The sequence below is a fragment of the Eriocheir sinensis genome, chromosome 16, assembly GCF_024679095.1.
Source record: "Eriocheir sinensis breed Jianghai 21 chromosome 16, ASM2467909v1, whole genome shotgun sequence".
Classification (NCBI taxonomy): domain Eukaryota; kingdom Metazoa; phylum Arthropoda; class Malacostraca; order Decapoda; family Varunidae; genus Eriocheir; species Eriocheir sinensis.
Genome location: NC_066524.1, coordinates 3,102,355 through 3,118,071, shown reverse-complemented (window position 1 = coordinate 3,118,071; position 15,717 = coordinate 3,102,355). Strand labels below are relative to the sequence as shown.

The 15,717-nt window shown below is 42.0% G+C and overlaps 1 protein-coding gene across 1 annotated transcript in view; it reads left to right on the top strand.

Annotated features, from left to right (window-relative positions):
* The window catches only part of LOC126999187 (alkylglycerol monooxygenase-like), a 30,082-nt gene that overhangs the window by 6,779 nt on the left and 7,586 nt on the right, over positions 1-15,717 (top strand). The window lies entirely within an intron of this gene.

Below are 15,717 nucleotides of genomic sequence, written 5' to 3'. Positions count from 1 at the left end.
TTGCATTTCCTAAGTTCTTTGATTATGTTTATCTTTTTTTTTTTATTCTTTTAAGATTTGTTTTGTATTTTCTGCTTCCCTCAATCATGCTGTTAAGGTTTACACTATTCGTGTGCAAATGACATCTATGCCTTGCTTTATGGTACTCCTTTCTTGCTTTCCAGCATTGTTTGTCATAACCCTTTACAGTGGCATTATTGTTCTTTTTGATATATGTTTTTTTTCTTATGTTGTGGAAAATTTGCAAGTGCAGGGTCAATCAATATTTGCTTTAATTCCTGGCTCTATGGATAAATTATTCAACTTAACCATCAACTCATTTACCTTACACTCACTGATATTCCTCACATATACATCCCTTCTCTCAGCATTCCACTTTCCTGGCCTTTTACTTGCTCTTCTTTGTTCTGCCTCCTGGGCACTCATGCTTACAGCGGGTACATTACGTGGTCCAATAAATTTCATCCTTACGTGTAATCCACAGTGTACATCAGACAATAGCGGATCATAATCCAATACTCTAAAAACCACCACATACTGCATAACTTCAGGTGAACCGAAGAAGTAATCTACAGTTGTATTGTATGCAGTTGTAGGCTTGCCAATACCACAGTCTTCCCCCATAAAAGTTCCTGTCTAGGGTCAGATCTTGGTTTGCCCTGGTCTTAGTTATACCATAATCAGTTACACTTATGTGGGGTACCTCGGCAGGCACCCGATCATCATCACCAGCACCAGAGGGAACATCAGACAGTGAGAGTATGAGCATTAAAATCACCACAAACTGGTATAAGTTATAAAAAAAATGTCCACCTCATCAAAGTGCTCTTCAGTGCCATATCTTGAGTGTGAGGGGGGAATGTAACCACAGCTTATTACCAACTCCTTACCTAAATTTGCACTCCCTCTGTCTACTGTAATTGAAAGTTAGTTCTTATGTGCCTCCACTGAAAGCTAACATTTTTCCTAATGGCAATAAATAGACACCCAAATTGTATGTATGTGTGTGTGTGTGTGTGTGTGTGTGTGTGTGTGTGTGTGTGTGTGTGTGTGTGTGTGTTTACAACAAAGGAGACACCTGAAGGGCATACAAAAAAGGAAACAATAATTTAAAAAAGCCCGCTACTCGCTGCTCCCAAAAAAGAATCAAAAGAGGTGGCCGAAAGAAACGTCAATTTCGGGAGGAGAGGTGTCCTGATACCCTCCTCTTGAAAGAGTTCAAGTCGTAGGCAGGAGGAAATACAGATGAAGGAAGATTGTTGCAGAGTTTACCTGCGTGAGGGATGAAAGACCGAAGATGCTGGTTAACTCTTGCATAAGGGGTTTGGGCAGTATAGGGATAAGCATGAATAGAAAGTCGTGTGCAGCGGGGCCGCGGGAGGGGGGGAGGCATGCAGTTAGCAAGTTCAGAAGAGCAGTCAGCGTGGAAATATCGATAGAAGACAGAAAGAGAGGCAACATCGCGACGGAATTTAAGAGGTAGAAGACTATCAGTAGGAGGAGGAGAGCTGATGAGACGAAGCCTCCACTCTGTCCAGAAGAGCTGTGTGAGTGGAGCCCCCCCACACGTGAGATGCATACTCCATACGAGGGCGGACAAGGCCCCTGTATATGGATAGTAACTGCGCGTGGGAGAAGAACTGGCGGAGACGATACAGAACGCCCAACCTCGAGGAAGCTGATTTAGCGAGAGAGGAGATGTGAAGTTTCCAGTTGAGATTTTGAGTTAAGGATAGACCGAGGATGTTTAGTGTTGAAGAAGGTGCCAGCTGAGTGTTGTCGAAGAATAGGGAATAGGTGTTTGGAAGATTGTGTCGAGTTGATAGGTGGATAAATTGAGTTTTTGAGGCACTGAAGGACACAAGGTTCATTCTGCCCCAATCGGAAATGATAGCAAGGTCTGAGGTTAAGCGTTCTGCAGCCTCCAGTCTGGAGTCGTGTACTTCCTGTTGGGATGGCCTTCTGTTGAAAGAAGTTGAATAATGCAGAGTGGAGTCGTCGGCGTATGAGTGGACAGGACAGTTTGTTATGGAAAGAAGATCACTGATGAATAACAGGAAAAGAGTGGGTGATAGGACAGAGCCCTGTGAAACACCACTATTGATAGGTTTAGGGGAAGAACAGTGACCGTCTACCACCGCAGAGATAGAACGGCCGGAAAGGAAACTGGAGATAAAGGAACAGAGAGAGGGATAGAATCCGAAATAGGGCAGTTTAGAGAGCAAAGACTGGTGCCAGACTCTATCGAAGGCTTTCGATATGTCTAGCGCAACAGAGAAAGTTTCACCGAAACGGCTAAGAGAGGATGACCAAGAGTCAGTTAAGAGAGCAAGAAGATCGCCAGTAGAACGCCCCTTGCGGAACCCATACTGGCGATCAGATAGAAGGTTAGAAGTGGAAAGGTGCTTTTGAATCTTCCGGTTAAGGATTGATTCAAAAGATTTAGATAGACAGGAAAGTAAGGGGCGGTAGTTTGAGGGATTGGAACGGTCACCCTTCTTAGGCACAGCCTGTACAAAGGTATACTTCCAGCAGGAAGGAAGGGTAGATGTTGATAGGCAGAGACGAAAGAGTTTGACCAGGCAGGGTGTCAGCACGGAAGCCCAGTTATTAAGAACATTAGGAGGCATTCCATCAGGTCCATAAGCCTTCTGAGAGTTGAGGCCAGAGAGGGCATAGAAAATATCTTAATAACAGGCATAAAGGAGTCAGAGGGGGGATGAGTAGTCCGGAATATGCCCAGAATCGTCCAGGGTGGAGTTCTTACAGAAAGTTTGAGCGAAAGAGTTTGTGTGTGTGTGTGTGTGTGTGTGTGTGTGTGTGTGTGTGTGTGTGTGTGTGTGTGTGTGTGTGTGTGTGTATTTATTTCTTGCAATGTGTGTGTGTGTGTGTGTGTGTGTGTGTGTGTGTGTGTGTGTGTGTGTGTGTGTGTGTGTGTGTGTGTGTGTGTGTGTGTTTATTTATTTCTTGCAATGTGTGTGTATTTATTTCTTGCAATGTGTGTGTATATATTTCTTGCAATGTGTGTGTATATGTGTGTGTGTGTGTGTGTGTGTGTGTGTGTGTGTGTGTGTGTGTGTGTGTATTTCTTGCAATGTGTGTATTTATTTATTTCTTGCAATGTGCATGTGTGTGTGTGTGTGTGTGTGTGTGTGTGTGTGTGTGTGTGTGTGTGTGTGTGTGTGTGTGTGTGTGTGTGTGTGTGTGTGTGTGTGTGTGTGTGTGGGTGGGTGGGTGGGTGAGTGGGTGTGAATGTGTGTGTGTGTGCGTGTGTGGGTGTGGGTGGGTGGGTGTATGTGTGTGGGTGGGTGTCTTTCTTGCAAAAATGCAATTTTTGGCAGACGGAATCACGCACCCCTTGTATCCTGCTCACGTCCCCACAGACAACTTACCTCGTCACAGTTATCAGTTATGTATTCCAGCTCTGTGTTATAATGTGTCAGACATCAATAACATCACTAGAAACATCTCAGTTGTTGAAAATAAAGTAACACAGCCCGAGGAGCAAGGGACGATGTTCCGTCAGTGTTCCCAGATAGCTTAGCTCGTCACAGTTATCAGTTATGTGTTAAGCTCTATGTTATAGCATGTCAGACATCAATAACATCAGTAGAAACATCTCAACTGTTGAAAATAAAGTAACACACCCCAGTCCAGTCCAGTAGTAGGCGTGGGATTGCCTTTGTAACGGCTCCCACTTATGTCTTATTCTTGATTCCTGATTGTTGATTGTCGTTGTTGTGTTTTAGTTTTGTTCTGTTTTCTTTTTTCTTCTGTTCCATATTGTTGTAATATATTTTTTTTCTATCTTGAATTTCTTCCAGAGTTAATGGTTGAAACACTAGTATATCGGCTATTAAGTAGTCTGTGTTTTGGTTTTCTGTGTTCTGTATAAAGTTTTGGTTTTGTCTTATTTCTGTATATTCTTCACAGTCCAGCAGAAAATGTTCTAATGTTTCTACTTCTGCTCCACAGCACGGACACTCCTCACTCTTCCTCTGAAACCTGTTCCTCCAGTTTAGAGTTAGGGTGTTAGTTCTTCCTCTTAATATTAATTTTGTACCCAGTGTGTTGTCTGCCCAAGTTTCTTCTTTTAGGTCCTTTTTGTATAATTCATATATTCTTAATGATGACTTTGTCTGTATTTCGTTTTTTCCATTTCTCTAAGTCCCATCTCCTTACTTTTTCTATTATATTATTCTTTGTTAAACTATCAAGTTGTGCCATATTTATATTTAGTTCATTCATATATTTCTTTAAAGTTTTAGTCCACTTTGTGTTAGTGTTTTCTGTTTCTTTAAGGAATATGTTTCTGGCCAAGTTATTTCTGTCTTCTTTCAGTAGATGTTTAGCAAATAGTAATTTAATTTTCATGTCTCTGACCCGAGGAGCATGGGACGATGTTCGTCAGTGTTCCCAGATAGCTTAGCTCGTCACAGTTATCAGTTATGTGTTCCAGCACCGACCCTTGTGGGACGCCACTCGTAACACTGCCCCATTCAGATTTTTTACCATTGATTTGCACTCTGCTTCCTACCACTAAGCCACGCCCTGATCCAGTTCAAAACTTTCCCATCTATGCCGTGAGCCTGTAATTTTAGTAATAGCCGGTGATGGGGAACTTTGTCGAACGCTTTACTGAAATCTTGATAGTGTATGTCATAGTTTTCATCTCGGTCAACAGCCTCGATTACTTTAGTGTAGAAGGACAACAGGTTAGTAAGGCAAGACCTACCCTTTGTGAATCCATGCTGTGAATCATGAATTAAATTATGCTTTTCTAGATGGTCCCGAATGCTCCCGGCTATAATTGACTCCCACATCTTTCCTACAACTGATGTTAAGCTAATTGGGTGATAATTTGAGGTGACTGACTTGTCTCCCTTTTTGAAAATCGGCGTTACATTAGCTACTTTCCATTGATTGGACACATACCCAGAAAATACCGACATCTTAAAGATATCGGTAAGCGGGCCACTAAGGACCTCCTTGCACTCTTTCAGCACCCTTGGGAATACTTCGTCTGGGCCCGGCGATTTGTTTTTCTTCAACCTACCAATCTCATCCTGGACTACTTGCCTAGTGATGATCACATCCCTCAACTTGTCGTTCCCTTCGCCCTCATATACCTGAACTCTCTCCGGAATGGTTGTTAGATTTTTCTGCGTGTAAACTGAGAGGAAATAGTTATTCATCATTTGACTCATATCTTCTCCATTCTCAACGAGCTCACCTGTGTTTGTTTTCAACGGCCCAATTCTGTCCCTTGTTTTCGTTCTATACAATTTGAAGAAGCCTTTGGGATCGCTCTTGGCCTCGTTGGCGACCCTAATCTCATAATTTCTTTTTGCTAGGCGGGTGTTCTTCTTCACCGACCTGGTTAGCTCAACATACCTACCCCTGAGGTGGGTTTCTCCGTTCTTTATTTTGCTTTAAATTCCTATCTTCAAGCCTATCTCATGCTTGAGTCTGCAGGTCATTCATTTGGGGTCGTTATTTTCCTTCCTACGTGCTTGGTAAGGAATATGCTGTCGCTGACCCTCTGCAATTACTCTAACTAAATTATTATAGGTCATTTCTACATGATTCCCCTGTCTTTCCGGTTTCAGCCCTGAGATCTGGCCCTCGTCCAGCCCTAAGGTTCCCCAATTTACCTCCTCAAGGTGTCTTCTAAGCCCCTCATAATCAGCTCTTCTAAAGTCAGGCACCAACACAGGGTTGAGTTCTTGGGTCACCGCCCAGTCTAATTTAAACCTAATTTCCTTGTGATCACTGCCATCTAATTTTCCCCCAACATCTAGCTCGCTGATCATATTCTCGTTGTTAGTTAAGACCAAGTCTAGAGTGTTGTTATCCCTGGTGGGCTCAGTCACTGCCTGGTTGAGAAAATTATCATGTATTACTTTCAGAAAATCCTCAGATTCTAGATCACCCACCACGCCTTCCCAATCTATATTCCTATAGTTAAAATCCCCCATTATCCCGGTAGCAGCGGGGATCATGTTTCTTAATGGTCCCTCTAAGCGAGAAAAATGAGAAAAAATCCCCCCTCACACAAACCATTTCATAATATATATCAAGCATTTGTGATCAGATTATGTACCATCTTTTTTTTGGGATTTATATCGTGGCACAAATTTGGCCCATCGCTGCTACACGGTAAAATCCACAAATTTGGTCCGTCGCTGCTACCGGGTTATGTAGACATTTTTGCTCCTGCTCGCCCTGCCTACCTCTTGCAGTAATATATCAGTGTCCTGCCTGCTAAGGCTGAGTGGCCTGTAAAGAACCCCTAGAATTAGTTTGTCTTTTCCTTTGTGGACGTCCACCCAAACTGATTCTGAGTCGCCATTTGCTTGAACAGAGTTGTTAGCGGAATATTTAAGTGTGTCTCTAACATAAAGTGCCACCCCCCTTCCCTTCTTCCCTTTCTATCTTTGTGAAACATTTGATAATCATCTATTTCATACTCCGACATGAAGTTTTTGTTTGCAGTATCCACCCATGTTTCCGTGATAGCTATAATGTCGAATTTCTCGACACATGCTTTCCCCCTCAGTAGATCTATCTTGTTCCTGAGACTCCTACTGTTGGTGTAATAAGCCGTTAGCCCATCCTTTCTTACATCCTTTCGATTACTCCTGCGCCGCCTAGTCCCAGTCTGCGATACATAGCCACTGATGACAGGCCCTCCTCCCTCGCCTACTCTAAAAAATCCTGTAGGGTGCTAAGTGATCGCTCGAGGGAGTCTGCGAGAACCTCCACCCCCTCGAATGACAGGTGCACCCCATCCTTGGCATACAAGGAGCCTTTATCGTAGGAGAGGTCCCAATTATCCAGGAAAAGCCAACCATTTCGCTTACAGTGGGCCGCCAGCCTGCTGTTTACTGCTAAGGCTCTGGAAAGCCATCCCTCACCCCCCCCCCCCCCCTCGGCAACACACCACAAACGGCCGGCACCCAACCCACCCCCCCACCCCCGAAGTCTCTCACTTTGGCGAACGATTCCCTGAAGCGCCGAAATATCTCTTCGCTACCCACTCTACCAATGTCATTACCCCCGAAACTGCAGAAGACGATAGGCTGTGTCCCCTCCCTTGCTAAAATTTCCTCCATTTTGTCAGAGACGTGCTGGATGCCCGCCCCGGGAAAGCACACTCGAAGCCTATTTTCCTTATCCCTTGAACAAAAGTACCTGTCAATGAACCTGACTTGAGAGTCCCCAACCACCAGGACTCTCCTCTTAGAAACTGCGTCAGTAGACGGAAGGGAAGCCGCTACAGGTGGAGATGGAGCGGCGGCAACAGGGGAGGAGGAGGAGGAGGAGGAGGAGGAGGAGGGGAAGAAGAAGGAGAAGGATTACATAGGAATACATAGGAAGAACAGACACCAGAAGACCTATCGGTCTATGGCGAAGGTGTATGTTTACTACCGCTACTACTAGTAATCTACGTGTGGTAGGATAGGACAGAAAAGATGAAGGCTCCTCCCCACCCACCACTCCCTCCGGCAACGTGCCGGCAGGAAATAGTTAGAAGAGAACACAATTGTACCTTTAAGGAAGAAAGGGCCATGGAAATTTTACAGTAAACAGAGAAATAAGAGGAAATTACTACCCTTAACTTACACTACTGGTAACCTAAGCTGTGGGGGAAAATAACTTCATTACTTTAGAATATAAGAACATAGAAATACAGAGAGACTGGGAGAGGACGAGTGGCCTACACAGGGCAGCCCCAGAAATCCCCCCAATACCCACGATGGGTGAGGTGTAGTTTCAGGGGCACAGGTGGAGGCTTGATTCTCGTTTTACCGGCGGTACTAGGCACGCACCAATAACCTGTCACCTTACTGCACCCACACCTCACTCCACCTGTCATGCGGACATTAACTGTTGCTTTACTCTATTGTTGACTTTCGTTACTTGCAATCTAGGTTGTGGGGGAGAATTATATGAATATAGGTTGAGGTCTTGTTGCAATCTGTCTGAAAACATGCGAAAAAGGAGGTGGAGGAGGAGGAGGTGGGGGGGTGACGTTGAAGGGGAAGATGGAGAGAAGGAGGTGGCGGAGGTGGTGGCGGAGGAGGTGGTGGGGGAGTTGGGGGAGGAGGAGGAGGAGGAGGAAGAGGAGGAGGAGGAGGAGGAAGAGGAGGAGGAGGAGGACGAGGACGTTGAAGGGGAAGGTGTAGAGAAGGAGGTGGCTGAGGTGGTGCCGGATGTGGGGGAGGAGGAGGAAGAGGGGGGGGGGAAAGAGGGGACTGGGGGGGAGGCGGGGGTGGTAGCGGCTGTGGGTGGGTGGGGAGGGGAGGCGAGGGTGGAGGAGAGAGGAGAGGGAGAGCAGGGTGAGGCGGATGAGGGGGAAGAAGAGGAGGGAAGGGGGGAGGAACGGAAGGGATAGGGCGAGGGCAGGAGCGAGGAGGAACTCCCGCGAGTGGAACACTTGCTACACTTTGTCGTCAGGAGACCTTCCCGCAAAATTTCAATGTCCCGTGTCAGCGCATGAATGGCATCCTCGAGTTGTCTGATGTTCCTTTCATCCTTCTTTGCCTTCATGCAAAACCGACATGAATCGATCGCCCTTTGCTTGTTTTAAAATACTGGGGTGCTTGCCGGCATCCGCATTCGACACAGCGTTTTTAGGAGGGCATTTTGCCTCTGTCTATTCCCTGAGACTAGTGACAAAACAAAGGGTCTCTAGGGAGTTTCGCCCACCGCGCGGCGGGGTAGACGCCGCGTCGTGAATTTCCGGACTGTTTAAACAGAGAAAGAAAATCAGCCTGAAACAAGGACCTCCTAGTACACTTCCTGGAAAATAATTTGTAAATTATGTGTAGTAAAGTTAAGAAGGACCTCAGTACAGTTAGGAAGGAGTTGTATGTGCACCACAGTGTTGTGAGGAGGTGTAGGGGAGGTGTAGGGGAAGAGCAAGTGTGCAAGGGAGAATGTGTTTAAGTAAAGTACACAGGAATATAACACTTAGCAGTAGAGGTCAGCGAAGTAGCAAAGCAGCAGCAGCAATAGGAGAGCCTCAGGATATGCTGGAGAGCACAAAAAAAAAAGCACAGCTGCCAGGAACTACTATTACTACTACTACTACTACTACTACTACTACTACTGGTAATAGTAATAGTAATAATAATAATAATAATAATAATAATAATAATAATAATAATAATAATAATAATAATAATAATAATAAAAATAATAATAATAACAATTATAATAATCATAATAAAATAATAGTAGATAATATATTGATAATAATAATAATAAAAATAATAATAATAATAGTAACATTATTATTATTATTATTATTATTATTATTAATGATAATAATAATAATAATAATAATAATAATAATAATAATAATAATAATAATAATTATAATAGTAATTATAATGATGATATTAATAATAATTATACTACTACTACTACTACTACTACTACTACTACTACTACTACTACTACTACTACTACTACTACTACTACTACTACTACTACTAATAATAATAATAATAATAATAATAATAATAATAATAATAATAATAATAATAATAATAATAATAATAATAATAATAATAATAATAATAATAATAATAATAATAATAATAATAATAATAATAATAATAATAATAATAATAATAATAATAATAATAATAATAATAATAATAATAATAATAATAATAATAATAATAATAATAATAATAATAATAATAATAATAATAATAATAATAATAATAATAATAATAATAATAATAATAATAATAATAATAATAATAATAATAATAATAATAATAATAATAATAATAATAATAATAATAATAATAATAATAATAATAATAATAATAATAATAATAATAATAATAATAATAATAATAATAATAATAATAATAATAATAATAATAATAATAATAATAATAATAATAATAATAATAATAATAATAATAATAATAATAATAATAATAATAATAATAATAATAATAATAATAATAATAATAATAATAATAATAATAATAATAATAATAATAATAATAATAATAATAATAATAATAATAATAATAATAATAATAATAATAATAATAATAATAATAATAATAATAATAATAATAATAATAATAATAATAATAATAATAATAATAATAATAATAATAATAATAATAATAATAATAATAATAATAATAATAATAATAATAATAATAATAATAATAATAATAATAATAATAATAATAATAATAATAATAATAATAATAATAATAATAATAATAATAATAATAATAATAATAATAATAATAATAATAATAATAATAATAATAATAATAATAATAATAATAATAATAATAATAATAATAATAATAATAATAATAATAATAATAATAATAATAATAATAATATGAAGAAGAAGAAGAAGAAGAAGAAATACCTGTATTGCTGATCAAATCAAAATAACAACAAATACGGATTATTTTATCTTCTTTTAATTTTTAATCAAGGGCACGTACGTATGAAACATTAGTAGGGCATAGTGTTTCAGGAGCTAGAAATGACCAGTTGGTTGAGGGCACCTATTTTATTGCTTACTCTTAGGTATATACAATACATACAGGAACACTTTAGTTGGTATTAGTATTTGTGGTCCCCTTAATGTTAGTATTGTTGTGTTCGCTGACAGTTAAGGCTGGCGCGCGACACAACAGTTGGGCAGAGGTCTTCCTCCACACACTGTGAGTTCATGGCCAAGACGTTCACCTCGACCGTGAAAGTTTTCCACTCTCTCTCTCTCTCTCTCTCTCTCTCTCTCTCTCTCTCTGGATGTATACGGTTTCTTCATAACATGTTGGACAATTGTCTGATCCACTGGTCACTCATCTATAACAATGTCCAGTAAGAGGAGGGCAACAGGTGGTGCTAGCAGGCGGGCTCCTAGCCCCACCACAACACAAGCCTGTCGGAGTGAGTCCCCCGCGGAAACAGCTGCCGCTGGGAGCTCATTGAACTACTTGTCTCCCTCTCTTTTTTTTTTTTGTTTTTTTTGTTTGTTTTACACTTAGAGAAGCAACTCAAGGGCAACAAAAGAAATCTCTCCTCCTATGAAAGATAAAAGTGAAGGGTGGTCAAAAGAGGGGCCAGTTTCGGGTGGAGAGGTGTCTTGATACACTCCTTTTAAAAGAGGTCAAGTTAGAGGCAGAAAGAAATACAGACGAAGGAAGGCTGTTCCAGAGTTTACCAGTGTGAGGGTTGAAAGAATGAAGATGCTGGCTAACTGTTGCATAAAGGGTTTTGGATAGTAGAGGGATGAGCTGGAGTAGAATGCAGCGGGGCCGCGGGAAGGGGAGAGGCATACAGGTAGCAAGTTCAGAAGAGCAGTCAGCGTGAAAATATCGATAGAAGATAGATAGAGAGACAACATGGCTGCGGAATTTCAGAGATAGAAGACTGTCAGTAAGAGGAGGGAAGCTGATGAGACGAAAAGCCTAAGACTCTACTCTGTCCAAGAGAGATATATGTATGGAGCCCCCCCACACGTGAGATGCATACTCCATACGAGGGCGGACAAGGCCTTTCTTTATGGGAAAGATCTGTGCGGGGGAAAATAACTGGTGGAGAAAATACAGAATGCCCAACCTCGAGGAAGAGGAGATGTGAAGTTTCCAGTTGAGATTTTGAATTTAGGATAGACCGAGGATGTTTGTTATAGAAGCTTACAACTGAGTGTTACCGAAGAATAGGGGATAGGTATTTGGAAGATTGTGTCGAGTTTGTAGGTGGAAAAATAGAGTTTTTTGAGGCGATGAATTGTAGTGCGGCGACGGCCTGATGAACGAGCCTCCCATAACCCACTTAGCCAGTGGGGTACCTCTTTGGCCGACTCGGTAAGGAGTGGCTCTCCCGTCACGCTGGTCGCGGGTTCAATCCCAGGCAGCCGGGGAATACCCTCTCCTTGTCTTGATTAATTTCTCGTGTGTTGTTTCGATACACGCAGAGGTCGTGTTGGGAAATAGAAAGGAAGGAAAATAAGCTCGTCGGGGCATTACAGTGGTGGCATAGCGGTGGGCATCCTCTCCTGCAGTTCTGTTGAGTTTCCCCGAAGGGGTAACAGGTAGGATGGCCCATGCTCCGAGGTTGATAGAAAATGGGAAGAGTTGGAGGTATGTCTCAAAGGGACATTGTGGAGTTATGTCTCAAAGGGACATTGTCAACACACATAAATTAATCTACATAGGGGTGAAAGCCGTGTAGTGCGGCGACGGCCTGATGAACGAGCCTCCCATAACCCACTTAGCCAGTGGGGTACCTCTTTGGCCGACTCGGTAAGGAGTGGCTCTCCCGTCACGCTGGTCGCGGGTTCAATCCCAGGCAGCCGGGGAATACCCTCTCCTTGTCTTGATTAATTTCTCGTGTGTTGTTTCGATACACGCAGAGGTCGTGTTGGGAAATAGAAAGGAAGGAAAATAAGCTCGTCGGGGCATTACATAATGACACCAGGTTCCTCCTTCCCCAACCAATAATGATAGCAAGGTCTGAGGTTTTGCGTTGTGCAGCCTTCTGTCTGGAGTCTTGTAATTCCTGTTGGGAGGATCTTCTGTTGAAACAAGTTGAATAATGCAGAGTGGAGTCATCAGCAAACGGGTGGATAGGACAGTTTGTTGTGAAAAGATCATTGATGAATAACAGGAAGAAAGTGGGGGATACTACGGAACCCTGTGAGACACCACTGTTGATCAATTTAGAGGAAGAACAGTGACCGTCTACCACAACAGAGACAGAACGGCCGGAAAGGAAACTAGAGATAAAGGTACAGAGAGAGGGATAGAATCCACAAGAGGGTAGTTTAGATAGCAAAGAGTTGTGCCAGACTTTGTCGAAAGCTTTGAATGTGTCTAGCGCAACGGAGAAAGTTTACCGAAACGGATGACCAGGAGTCAGTTAGGAAGGCAAGAAGATCACCAGTAGAACGCCCCTTGCGGAACCCATACTGGCAGTCAGATAGAATATCAGAAATGGATAGGTGCTTATGAATCTTCCGGTTAAGGATTGATTCAAAAGTTTTAGAAAGAGAGGAAAGTAAAGCTATAGGACGGTAATTTGAGGGACTGGAGCGGTCACCCTTCTTAGGCACAGGCTGTATGTAGGCGTACTTCCAGCAAGAAGGAAAGGTAGATGTTAAAAGGCAGTGACGAAGAGTATGACCAGGCAGGGTGTCAACACGGAAGCACATTTTTTTTTTTAAGGACAATACGAGGCACTCCATCAGACCCATGAGCCTTATGAGGACTGAAGCCAGAGAGGGCATATAAAACATCTTAATAACAGGCATAGTGAAGTCAGAGGGGAAATATGCCAAGAATCGTCCAGAGTGGAGGTTTTACAGAAAGTTTGGGCGAATAGTTAAGCCTCAGAAACAGATGTAACGGCGGTGCTGCCGTCAGGGTTAAGGAGAGGAGGTAAAGATGAATTGAAATTGGAGGAGATATATTTTTGGCCAGGTGCCAGAAGTCGCTGGAAGAATCAGAGAAAGCAAGGTTGCGGCACTTTCTGTTCTGTTTTTACAGCTAAGGATGCAGCTCAAAGGCAACAAAAAGGTGTAGATGAAAAAAAGCAAATCGTTGGTCCTACAATAGATAAAAGTGAAGAGTGGCCAAAAGAGAGGTCAATTTCGGGTGAAGAGGTGTTTTGATACACTCTTCTTTAAAGAGGTCAAGTTGTAGGCAGGACGAAATACAGAGGAAGGGTGTTCAAGAGTTTACCAGTGTAAGGGATGAAAGAGTGAAGATACTGGTTAAATCATGCATAAGGGGTTCGGACAATATAGGGATGAGCTAGAGTTGAAAGTTGAGTGCAGCTGGACCGCGAGAGGTGGGGAGGCATGCAGTTAGAAAGTTCAGAAGATCAGTCAACATCAAAATATCGACATGGCGGCGGAATTTAAGACTGTCAGTATGAGGAGGGGAGTTGATGAGACGAAGAGCCCTTAACTCTACTCTGTCCAAGAGAGCTGTGTGAGTGTAGCTCCCCCAAGCACGAGATGCATACTCCATACAAGGGAGGACAAGGCCACTGTATATGCATAGCATCAGAAAGGGGGAAAATAAGTGTCAGAGACAAAAGAGATGGATGAAAGAGTTTTGGTTAGTAGGAGAATATATTTGGCACGATTCTAGCCAGAAATGTAAAGATCATGATTAACAGGAGTTCGAAGGCTCTGATACCTTTGTTAAGTCACCTCTCTATATTTGGAAGCACGAGAACAATCGTGATCAAACCAAGGCTTTACAGGATGAGGAGTAGATAAAGAACGTGGAATGTTTACCTCCTCTGTGGTGCGCTGGGCACAGACTTGAGGGTGTCTCTCCTGGAAGCAGTATTCATTCCACGGGAAATCGGAAAAGTACATCCTCAGGTTGTCTCACCGAGCTAAACCGAAATGCCAAAAGCATGACCTTTTTGGCGGGTCCTGAGGATGTACAGGAGCGATAGAACAGAATACTGAAATAATGTTGTGATCGGATGAGCCCAACGGAGAGAACAGTTGAACAAAGTAAGCAGAAGGGTTAGAGGTTAGGAAAAGGTCAAGCATGTTGGGCATGTCTTTAAGGCGGTCTGGAATACGTGTAGGGTGCTGAACCAACTGCTCTAGATAAATGAGGAGAGCAAAATTAAAGGTTTGTTCACAAGGACTGTCAGTGAAAGAGGATGAATGCCAAAGCTGGTTGTGGACATTGGAATGATGTAGATTTCAGTGAAAGGAAAGTGAGTCAAGATGTGTTCCAATTTGAAGTTCATGTAGTCAAAGAAGTTTCCATAGTTGGTAGAGTTAGGTGAGAGATGAACAGCACAGACGTATTTAGTAATAGAGTGAAAATTAAGTATCAGCCAGATGGGGGAAAATTAAGAAGAGGCAAGGTCGTTGGCATGAGAGCAAGTGATGACGTTGCGAACCTATAGGCAACAACCAGCTTTGTAGTGAAATTTAGAATAGAGATAGAGGGAACAGAGTAGAAATTACTGTCAGAAGCCTCAGAAACCTGTAAGAGTGAAAATTGGAACGTAGACCGCGAATGTTGCAGAAATTAATAAAGAAAGAGTTTAAGGAGTTATCGCGATACTTCTTAGGTTGAGAGCCAAAAGGGGAGTCCGCTCTGGGGGCATTTGTGCCCCCCCCCCCCCCAACGGTGACTCTGAGGCTGTTATATTATGCCATTTTGAATTTTGATAAATTTTCAGGAAAAGGTGTATGTGTTGCGTGTGTTTAGTGTTGTGTGGAGAGTAAGATGATATGTCTTTAGAGGGCATGCTAAACTGCTCTCCGGTGTTAATGAGACAGTAGGGAAACGGAAAGTGAGGACACGGGAAGGGTCTTTGGTGGGCTTGCAGCACCCTCCTCGCTTCCCGTATGTACCTCACCGGGAGGCGTAATTCTTATCCTGGCCACTTCCGTCCCCTCCCCTTTCCCCTCTTCTGCAGTACAGTCGTAGGCAAATCAATTCCCGCCTCACCACACACCACACCACACCACACCAAGCTACACATCACACGTATCTTAAAGGAGTCGGAATCGGAAATATTTTTACCAACTCCGACTCTGGCCAAAAGTAGGCGACTTCTGCAACTCCAACTCCACACCCATGGATATTGACCCCCATGAATGTATCTCTAGTCAATAGGAGTCTGATAAAGATGAATAATTGCTTGATTTCTCACCAGATGTCTCATGGTAGT